The sequence below is a fragment of the Cebus imitator genome, unplaced genomic scaffold, assembly GCF_001604975.1.
Source record: "Cebus imitator isolate Cc_AM_T3 unplaced genomic scaffold, Cebus_imitator-1.0 Scaffold155, whole genome shotgun sequence".
Lineage (NCBI taxonomy): Eukaryota > Metazoa > Chordata > Mammalia > Primates > Cebidae > Cebus > Cebus imitator.
Genome location: NW_016107470.1, coordinates 114,587 through 125,128, shown reverse-complemented (window position 1 = coordinate 125,128; position 10,542 = coordinate 114,587). Strand labels below are relative to the sequence as shown.

The 10,542-nt window shown below is 40.3% G+C and overlaps 1 protein-coding gene across 5 annotated transcripts in view; it reads left to right on the top strand.

Annotated features, from left to right (window-relative positions):
* KANK1 (KN motif and ankyrin repeat domains 1) overlaps positions 1–10,542 on the top strand; it is a 238,518-nt gene that overhangs the window by 135,571 nt on the left and 92,405 nt on the right. The window lies entirely within an intron of this gene.

Genomic DNA, 10,542 nt, shown 5'->3' with positions numbered 1-10,542 from the left:
AAAAAAAAAAAAAAAAAAAAAAAAAAAAAATCTTTTAATAAAATAAAATTTAAAATAACTAAATAAATTGTTTCACAAATAAATTGTTTCAAATTTTATTATTAAAAGAATTACAGTAGGTTATGTTTCTGGCAGAAAATAAGCTATTCTAGAAAGCTAAGCTTTCCCAGTGGTACACAAGTTCTCTTTCTAATTATATCTTCTGTATGCCTCTCTCACTTGGATAATTTCCTTTTGAAAAGTTTCCAAAGTTATATGCTTTCAGACTTTTTAAAATATATTGAACATGATTTAATCTTCTCTCAGTAAGTTGGGTTCATTATTTTCAATAATATTATTGTATTGTGCTATAATAACAATGTTCTTAGCAACTCTGCAGTTTACAGAGCAGTTTGCCTGATCATTTTTGTTTTTTAAACTTTTTTTTTTTAAAGACAGAGTGTGTCTCTGTCACACAGGCTGAAGTGTGGTGGCATGATCTCAGCTCACTGCAGCCTCTGCCTCCTGGATTCAAGCAATTCTCGTGCCTCAGCTTCCCAAGCAGCTGGGATGGGACTATAGGTGGACACCACCATGCTCGGCTAATCCTTTTTTTTTTTTTTTTAAGTGGAGACAGGGTTTCACCATGTTGGCAAGGCTGGTCTCAAACTCCTGACTTCAAGTGATCCGCCTACCTCAGCCTCCCAAAGTATTGGGATTACAGGCATGAGCCACCATGCCCACCCCTTAAACATCATTTAAAAGATCACTTCCCTTGATATAGGAATTTGGCTTTGAGTTACTAGGCCTTTCAGAAGCACTCCCCATGGCTTTGTCATCTGGCCTAAGCTATAGTATGGGGAAGGGGCAGGGAGACATCCAAAGTTAATTAGAACTGAGTATGGACTTAAGCTTTCTGTATAAGATAAATTCATCCATAGTATTTTTGGTAGTTTATTTACTTATTTGATTATTTCTGTCTTCATTAATTTTGTAATTATTGTGACTAGACAACTAAGTTCTGGGTAAGATATGTCATTATTACATAAAGATGTCTTACAATTCTTGGCATTATAAATAACTGTACTGTGTTGTATTTATAAAATATGAGAAATAATTAATAAGCAGAAACGTTAAGAAGTCTCACTTCATACTTCTTTGGTCTCTTTCTCTGCCTTTATCATTGATCAGGTTTCAAACTAGTTTTTATAGACAGTTTCATTTTTCAAAAATATATTTAATCCCCAGTCTTTTTAAAGTTTCACTTTGCCTTAAGGGGAGTGGTCTTGAGAAAACAGTATAGTTGTGAGTATCCATAGTGTCAAATGAGGAGAAGCATTGTAAGAACGTTAGGAGCCAAAGTTCTCACCAGAGTCTCATTAGATGTCCTGAGCTGTATTTTTCTTGTTGACTCAGAATAATAAATACTAAAGAAAGTGCCAAATAACCTCAGTTCTTCTGGCTCATACTTATATATAGCAGAGATATGAAATAGCCCCAATCCCAGATCTTCAGTGGGTAGATTTGAGAAAGTGTTTTTTATAGAGATATTGTTGAAGTCCATGGCAATCAGGTAGAATACTGAAGGACCCGGTTGACCCAGTACATTGCAACCCTCTGCTCTCAAGTGCACCTCACACACAGCCAGTCTACAGATGAGGGACTACCATTTCTGGGGATTCTTTTTCTTTTTTTTTTTTTTTGAGACTGTGTCTTGCCCTGTCGCCAGGCTGGAGTGCAGTGGTGCAGTCTCAGTTCACTGCAACATCCGTCTCCTGGGTTCAAGCAGTTCTCCTGCTTCAGCCTCCCTAGTAGCTGGGACCGCAGGCATGCACCACCACACCCAGCTATTTTTTGTATTTTCAGTAGAGACAGGGTTTCACCATGTTGGCCAGGATGGTCTTGATCTCTTGACCTCGTGATCTACCCACCTCAGCCTCCCAAAGTCCTGGGATTACAGGCGTGAGCCACCACGCGTGGCCGGTTCTTTTCCTTTAAATTGTTTTAACTGCATAGTAGTTAGTTTCTCATTTCTTCTTTAATAGGATCACCTCAACATATTTTAAAAATGTGTTGTGTATGTATAAGATTTGCCTTCTCTGGGTCATTAAATGGCAACACAGACACAGAAATAGAAATATACCAAATCCTTTTTTATGAAATTTATCCATTCATTCAAAATAAGTATTATAATTAATTTAAAATAATTTTGGACATTGGATATCCTAGGCTGTCAGAGAACTAAAATGACATAATCATTGCACTTGTAAAGCTTAAAGCCCAGTGGGGAAGAGCAACATAATAGGAACAAAGGCAGAGTATAAGAAGTACTGTTACAGAGTCACAGGCCAAGGGGAGCTCACATCTTTGAGCTTCAATTTCTTTATCTGTTGCGGAGGAGTGTATCTCATGAAGCTGTTTTGAAGCTTATGTAAGATAATGCCTGTGAAAACACTGTAAAATTATAAAGCCGTGGACATGTCAGTTGTCTTGTTTGGTTTAAAATAGAAGCTGGGAAACTCTTTGTTCTGAAACCATGTAGATAATCCAGGGATGAGGCTCTAGTTAAACTGAGGAAAACAGTGTACCTGCATGTCAAATGCAGTTCCAGGGAGAATGTTTGAGATTGTATTATTAGGAGACTTTCCAGAAATCATTTTGTTGGCATTTATACTAAGTGGTGGTGATACTGAGAACAGCTTCATCTGACATCTCACATTACTGTCAGCCTTTCTTAGCACCCATGGTATATGTTTTTATTGTATCTCGTAAATAAGGTAATATGTTGAGTGTCCTGGCATATAGGGATATATATATATATATGATCCGTATTGTATAGTTGGTTTCTAGAGTGTCTTCATAGCAGTCTCCCAGTATTTCTATTTATTGCTATTCCCTTTCTGCTCCGTTTTTTTTCCCCTTAGTTCTTTACAGATAGGGAGATTATATATCCCAGTTTGCCTGCCCTGGTTTATGTCTCTTGTCCCTATGTCCCATTTACTTAACATTTTAACACCAGCAAAAGCATCTCATTTTGGACCTCACCTTATGTGGTCACCCTGGCTCAAAGCATAGAAGAAAATTAAATGAGGAGCCAGCAAATTGGTGAAATTGTAAAGATCTGTGACAACTGACTTCAGTCACTGAGGTGAGCTGATTTACAGAGTGTGGATTTGGTCCAGTAATATCCTGGAATGCAACTTACAGATTTAAGTTAAGTGGTGCCCGATTATAGCTACACACTACAGCAGGTTTCCTAATGAGCTGTTAAAACGGAAGCATGTGTTTGTTCACTCTGGCACAGAACAGTAGTTTTGACACTTCAGTAGTTTTCACCATAGCATGGCTTGTTGGAGCTTGAAGACTGACCTTCCTTCTTAAAGGCCCATCAAGGTTTTCATTCACTGTGAGCTATGTGTTAAGCTGGTATCGATCTTGTTTTTGACCATCATTCACCACAGCAGCCAACCAGGGAGGTGTAAAATGCTTCCGTTTCCCCCTCCCTACCTGTGCACCTCCTTTGGTGTGACCCAGGGGGTGACGGTTAGGATGCAGCTTGGAGGGATGGCTCTATATTGCAGCATCTCTGCCTCACCCCCACTACCCTTTTAGAATGAGAAAACAGGATTGAAAGGTCTAAAAGCCTAAAGAGAGAAAATTCTGCAGTCCTGTGTTTTTCCGAGCAGAGGGGGAAGGTGCCACTCTGTGTGACTCCTTGCAATCCCAAATATAATAGAATAAAACTATCCTTACTGCCAGCGTTAATATGAAATTTGTATAAAGGTGGAGGGAATACTTTACTGTTTTATTAATATGTAATCCCAGTATTTTCATTGCAGAGCGACTTGCAAAAAGTTCAGTGCAAATTAAACTGAGTTAAAATTAAATACATAAATCTACCTTTCTCTGTTGACAGCTGCATTGGAGTTTGGGATTGGCCTCGTTGCTTATTAGAGCCAAATAAATGTATATGATTTTATTCTTGCAAAGTGAAAGTAAAAGATCAAAAAATAAAAATCTGTGGAATGGAACATTTTTAGTGTGATCCCTGTTTTACTTTCCAGCAAGGGAAACATGGCTTAAATTTCTCTGTTAAAACAGTGCTTTTCACACCTTAATGTGGGACTCTTGTTATGTAGATCCTGACTCCTGGGTCTGGGATGGAGGCCTAAGATCCTGCATTTCTAATTAGCTACAGAGCGCTGGTGGTGCTGGACCACAGGGCACAACTTGAGTGGCAGGATGTCAGGAAGTGTGTGTTTCAGGGAACTCCAACTCTGCATATCAGTGTTGTAAAATACGCAGGTTAGAGTGGCACACACCAGACCCTCAGCTGTCTGGAGGAGCTGTTTTAGCTAGTGCTTAGGGTGAGAGGGACCACTCAGACTTCTAAACCCTAAGTATTGTCCACAGTCTCTTTACCAATCTTAAGGTATCCCTAACAGAGGCCCAATGTTCCGGCTAATGAAATGAATAAAGAAATGTTACAGTCCTTGGGTTTGGAATTCCAGTAACTGGCTTATTTTACATCTATTAAAGGCTCGGAGAAAAGCAGTGGAGGGAAGGGGCAGAAGACTAATAGGAAATGAGAAGAAATGCAGAAAAGAGAGTTCCATTTCCTCCTACTTCTATCAAAGGAAAAAGGCTGTTATGTGCCTTCTCTTTCTACCTCTATATAAGGCAACAGGGCCACCACTAACTGGTTTGTGTGACTATATTCTTCTGGCTGTTTAACCTCTGTTACTTCGCAGAAAGTCCTCATCTGTGAAAGGAAGGATTTGGACTCAGTTTTCAGAGCCCCTTCAATTGTTAAAGCATAGCAATTAAGAATTTTATGGTCATACAACACTAAAAATAATACATATATCTTTACAAATGGGGTTTTGTTTCTGTAAGAGCACCTCCAAAATAAGTGTGTGTGTGTTAATATGTGTGCATTTTATATTTTCCCTTATATTCTTTGTTCTCTTCCTTTTGAAAAAAATCTATTTTGTTTCATGGCTTCAAAATCCCTGAAAATTTTTCTGTCTTTTTATATAATCTATAGTGGGCTGTATTAATTTCTGCTTCCATCATACTAATTTGGGAAACCCGGCCTCACAGTAGCAGGAATAGCTAGAAGTTTCTTCTGTGACTTACTGGCATTTTTCCCTAAGCATCTGCATGTGTTGGATGTGTGTGTAAGTACCATGCATTAGATCCATCCTCTGTTTAGAGGATAAAGGAATGCTTGTTCCACAGGTTACCTTGGGTCCAACTCTGTTCTCTACTCAGTCTGTTCTCGCAATACAATGACCTCTTGTCTTAGGACAGAAGTCTGGAGTTTATTCACATCTCTATTTCAACTAATTGTTTTACACATCAGGCTGCATATAATGTAACGGATAATGAAATACTTTAAGTAAGTTAGGGATTTTCAATCCTTAGACTTCTGGATGAGAGAATTTCAAAAATTATCTGCAAATTAACCTTCATAATTAATGTTCATATGATATACAGAGGTTGAGTTTTATAAAATATAAACTGCTCTGAGCCAGAAATGAAAAGTAAATGTAGGACTGGGTGCAGTGGCTCACACCTGTAATCCCTAGCACTTTGGGAGGCCAAGATGGGCGGATCACCTGAGGTCAGGAGTTTGAGACCAGCCTGGCCAACATGGTGAAACCCCATCTCTACTAAAAATACAAAAATTAGCCAGGTGTAGTGGCAGGTGCCTGTAATCCCAGCTACTCAAGAGGCTGAGGCAGGAGAATTGCTGAGGTTGCAGTGAGCCAAGATCACCCATTGCACTCTAGCCTGGGGGACAAGAGCGAGACTTTGTCTCAAAAAAAAAAAAAAAGAAAAAGAAAAAGGTAGAATCCTATGTTAAAAACCTAAAGTTGTTATATTAAAATTAATAGTATGCAGACATTTTTGATACATTGTTTTGAGGATGTGTTTACTATGTTCAAAGCAATAAATTTAGGAATGGAATCTAGTTCCATTGGCCCTCCTACAACATTTTGGCGAGAATATAAATTAATACCTACTTTCTGAAGGACAAACTGACATTATCCATTATTATGTGTAGGCTCTGTTTTCTTCATCTCACAAATTCACTTCTTGTAATTTACCCATTTAAAATTAATTATTGCAAATATTTGGAATTATTGGACAGGTACCGAAAGCTATATGTAAAAGTATGCTCATCGAAGTGTTTGCAGTGTGAGCCATAGTGGCTCATGCCTGTAATCCCAGCACTTTGGGAGGCTAAGGCAGGTGGATCTCCTGAGGTCAAGAGTTTGAGACCAACCTGGCCAACATGGTGAAACCCCATCTCTACCAAAAGTACAAACATTAGCCAGGCAGGATGGCACATGCCTGTACTCCCAGCCCCTCAGGAGGCTGAGGCAGGAGAATCACTTGAACCTGGGAGCAGAGTTTGCAGTGAGCTGAGATTGTACTGTTGCACTCCAGCCTGGGCGACAAGAGCAAAACTCTATCTCAAAGATAAAGTGTTTGCAGTGTGAAGAAGCAATCTATTTAACAATAAAGGAAGATCAAATGGCACAAATATGAAAGGGAGTACTATGCAGCCATTAAAGAGAGATGTGCTTATTATCTTAGGAAGATGACTGATATGAAGTCAAAAGTTATAAAGGAACATTTGGAAAAAATGTATAGGTACATACAGGCTTATGTAAGCACAAGGAAGAATTGGGAAGCAATACTCCAAAACGTTGCTAGTAGTGGAATTACAGCTGATTTTTTACCTTCTCTCTCATGCATTTCTTTATTGCTGAATATTTAGTACTAGTATGTAGAGAGGGAATAGAAAACTTAATTTGTAACGGATGGGAAAAAAAGTAGCCACACTGGGAGCTAAGTTAGAGGAGAAAACAGAGCCCAGGTGTTTTAGCATCTCTTCTGGCATTGGCAGCGGGAATTCTCTGACTAGTCATCATTGTGCCAGAGAAGCTTCCTTTGCACAGCTGGGTCCTGTGAGGCAAGACCTGTGTCCTGCTGACTCATACACAGCATCCCATATGGTCTTAACTTTATTTAGCAACGTCAGTTCAAGGGAGCCTTGTGTTCCCTGTGGGCCCAGGATTTAGAAGAGCATAATCATAGAATGTCTGTCAGGCCTGGAAGTGTCATTAGGGCTGTCCTAGTCTGGACATGAAGAATCTGAGGCCCAGAGCATTTAAGAAACATTCCCAGAATCCCAGGGGTGGTTCCAGGCCAAGTGGAAATGAAAATGGAAATACGGTTCCCAGGCTCTTGGTCTGTCTAGTGCTGCTACTTTGCTTATCTCCAAGCTCTGCTATGGTGGATGTGTCTCCAGTTCTCGCAAGCAGTTTTTAAGGCCAGAGCAAAAGGTTTCCAGGTAAGAGAATCTTGGTTTTTTGTTTGTTTTTTTCATATCATAGAAGATTAAATTAATAGGACTTTTGTCTAGATCTGTGTTCAGTGAAATGCATGGAAATTCAGAGGTTGTTGACCGTCCTTGGGTCTGGCTTCTTTGGGGTATCTAATAAAGGCTGCAAAACCTCTCTCTTGAGCAATGCATGTTTGCTGAAAACACAAAACTTTGCATTTCGTTTTGGTGGTTTCAAGAGCCCTTTAAAGCCTGTCCTGTGTTATAAATGCCCTTTGTCTTGTGCTCACCTGTTTTCAAGCAGTTCTCTTGCATTTGGAGGTTATGGAACTGTGATCTGGTTTTCATACCTTTGTGGCAAATATGTTTTCTTTCAATAAAAAGAAGGAAAAGATAGCAACTAGGAAGAGGAACAAGTCTCATCACATTGGATACTTAGTGTTTTCTTTGTGTTTATAGTTGCTGTTAGATTGTCATTCCAATAAAAGTAAAATTGTGTAATATTTTTAAAAGCCGTCATCACGCTAGTACAACTGCTTTCATTGTTTGCAGTGTGCTCCACTCTGTTTCTGTCAGCATGGATATTTCATGGCTACAGCCAAAGACTGTTCATTATGCCCTTTCATGCTTCCACATGAAAGACACAAACGGAGACTCAAATTGAGTGGCTTCTTACCAAAAATTAGGTGTTTGAATAGGAGCAGATAGTTTTTACTTAAAAGATGTAAGCTTTGAAAGTGGCCTCATGCAGTGGTTAACACACTGATGACTGGACTTACCTGAAGAGTTTCTGATTCAGTATCTCAGCATGGGGCCCAAGAGCATGCATTTCTAATCAGTCCCCAGGTGATGCTGACACCAGTGGTCCAGGGCCACACTTTGAGAAACAGTGGCTTACAGGCTTACAGAATAAGAGTCTTTTTTTTTTGGAGACAGAGTCTCACTCTGTCACCCAGGCTGGTTCTCCCACCTCAGTCTCCCGAGTAGCTGGGACTACAGGCGTACGCCACCAAACCCGGTTAATTTTTGTATTTTTAGTAGCAACAGAGTTTCACTGTGTTGGCCAGGCTGGTCTTCAACTCCTGACTTTGTGATCCGCCCACCTCGGCCTCCCAAAGTGCTAGGATTACAGGCTAGAGCCACCGCAAGAATAAGAGTCTTTGAAGACAGTGTGTTTTCCAAATTTTGCTGAGGACAAGAATCAGTTGAAAATATTTGTTAAAAATGTATGTTTTGACCCCATGTCAGATTCACTGAATCAAAATCTCTGCGAGAGTCTTGGGATACTATATTATCATATTTGGAGGAACTACTGTACCATTGCTATCAGGTAGGCCCTATAGAGCATCACTTGTTTGCAGACCACTTAAAGGACAGTATTTTTTTTTTTTTTTTCAAACACTAACTCGAACCAGAAGGAACAATATATTTACCATTCTAATAGTTTTCTCATCCTTTGTCTGCTTTGACCCTTAGGGACTCCATCAGCATCCACATTTTTAAGTGAATTTTAACTAACCCTTCTAAGACATAAATATTTTTATTTCCGGTACCAAATATATTGTGCAAAAGAGATACCAGAATACGGGCTTTATGAGAATTACCTGAAGTTTTACTGAGTTTCTTTTTTAAAAAGCATAGTCACAAAGTGTGTGCGTGTGTGTGTGTGTGTGTGTGTGAGAGAGAGAGAGAGAGAGAGAGAGAGAAAGGAGGGAAGGAAAAACTTCTGACAAGGGACTTCTGACAAGTTCCTTAGTGATGGTGATGCTGCTGGTCTAGGACCATATTTTGAGAACCACTGGAATCGACCAATAACTCTCAAATGTAGCAGTTGCATCTCCTGGAGGAGCTTTTAAAAGTACTTCTTTTCAGGTCCCACACCCAGAGAGTAGCTTAATTGGTCTTTGGTGGGGCCTAGGCAGTAATTATGATAATCATCCAGCTGGCTGCAGTGGCTCATGCCTATAACCCCAGCACTCTGGGAGGCTGAGGCGAGTGGATTACCTGAGATTAGGAGTTTGAGACCAGCCTGGCCAATATGGCGAAACCCGTCTCTACTAAAAATACAAAAAATTAGCTGTGCCTGGTGGTGCATGCTTGCTAGTCAGGAGACTGAGGCAGGAGAATTGCTTGAACCTGGGAGGCAGAGGTTGCAGTGAGTGAGCTGAGATCACACCATTGCATTTCAGCCTGGGCAACAAGATTGAAACTCCATCTCAAAAAAGAAATATCATCCAAGGTTGTGAACCATTACTGTAGGTCACTTCAGATAAAAGGTAATGGGGAAAAATAAAGGCTAAACCAGTTCTCCTCCCATTTCACTGTGCCTACAAATCACCTGGGGATCTTGCTGAACTGCAGATGGATTCTGTAGGTCTAGGGCAGGGCCCAAGATGCCCCTGTTTTTGAACAAGTCAGGCAGATGCTGCTGCAATTGGCCGGGGGTCCACACTTTGAATAGTGAGGTGGTTAGAAAGTGTTTACAAACCTATGTAAGTTCATACCAACACATAGTTTTTATATATTTTTAAGTAGTATAGAACAAATAAATGCAATGTCACTGAGATTTCAGATTCCTTAAATCAGAAACAGTAAATATTTTGCCATTAATGACTATTTCTCTTCCCTTGATGGCTAAAACATTTTGTTTTTGCGTCTCCCTACCTGCTTATTCAGAGTTTCAAACACATGTTTGTAAATTAATTTTGCTTTAGTATGACACACATATTAACAGGCTTTTCCCCTCTATAACTGGGCCCCAGGGTTCACTGTCTGCATTTGAGATTCTTGCCTTCTGGCTTCCTTCTTGCCTCAGACCCTGCTCATTAGGTGTTATTGCCCCAGGAGGCTAAATGTTTAGTAATGCCCCAGGGCCTCGTTGCAGGCTCTTCACTTTTGGCACTTTCATGCTGTCAGACTGCAGGCTCTGGAACCCAGTCTTCTTGTGACATGGTTTCATCCTGTGTCTCTGGCTTGAGCCCAACCTTTCCGGCCTGGGTTAGAGGTGAAGCCTTTTCTCTGGCAGGTCCCACAGTCTGGCGCTTTTCCTAGTGTGGTGGGGTTGAGACCTTGCCATCAGAGCCTGTTCAGAAGGAAAGGGGGAAAGACAAGACCTTTGCATGAGATGGGAGGTTTAAGTCCCTTCTGTGGAATGTTTCCCTGGCCTGTTGCATTTTCCCAGCTGAACATGGCAGAAGTGGTTGATG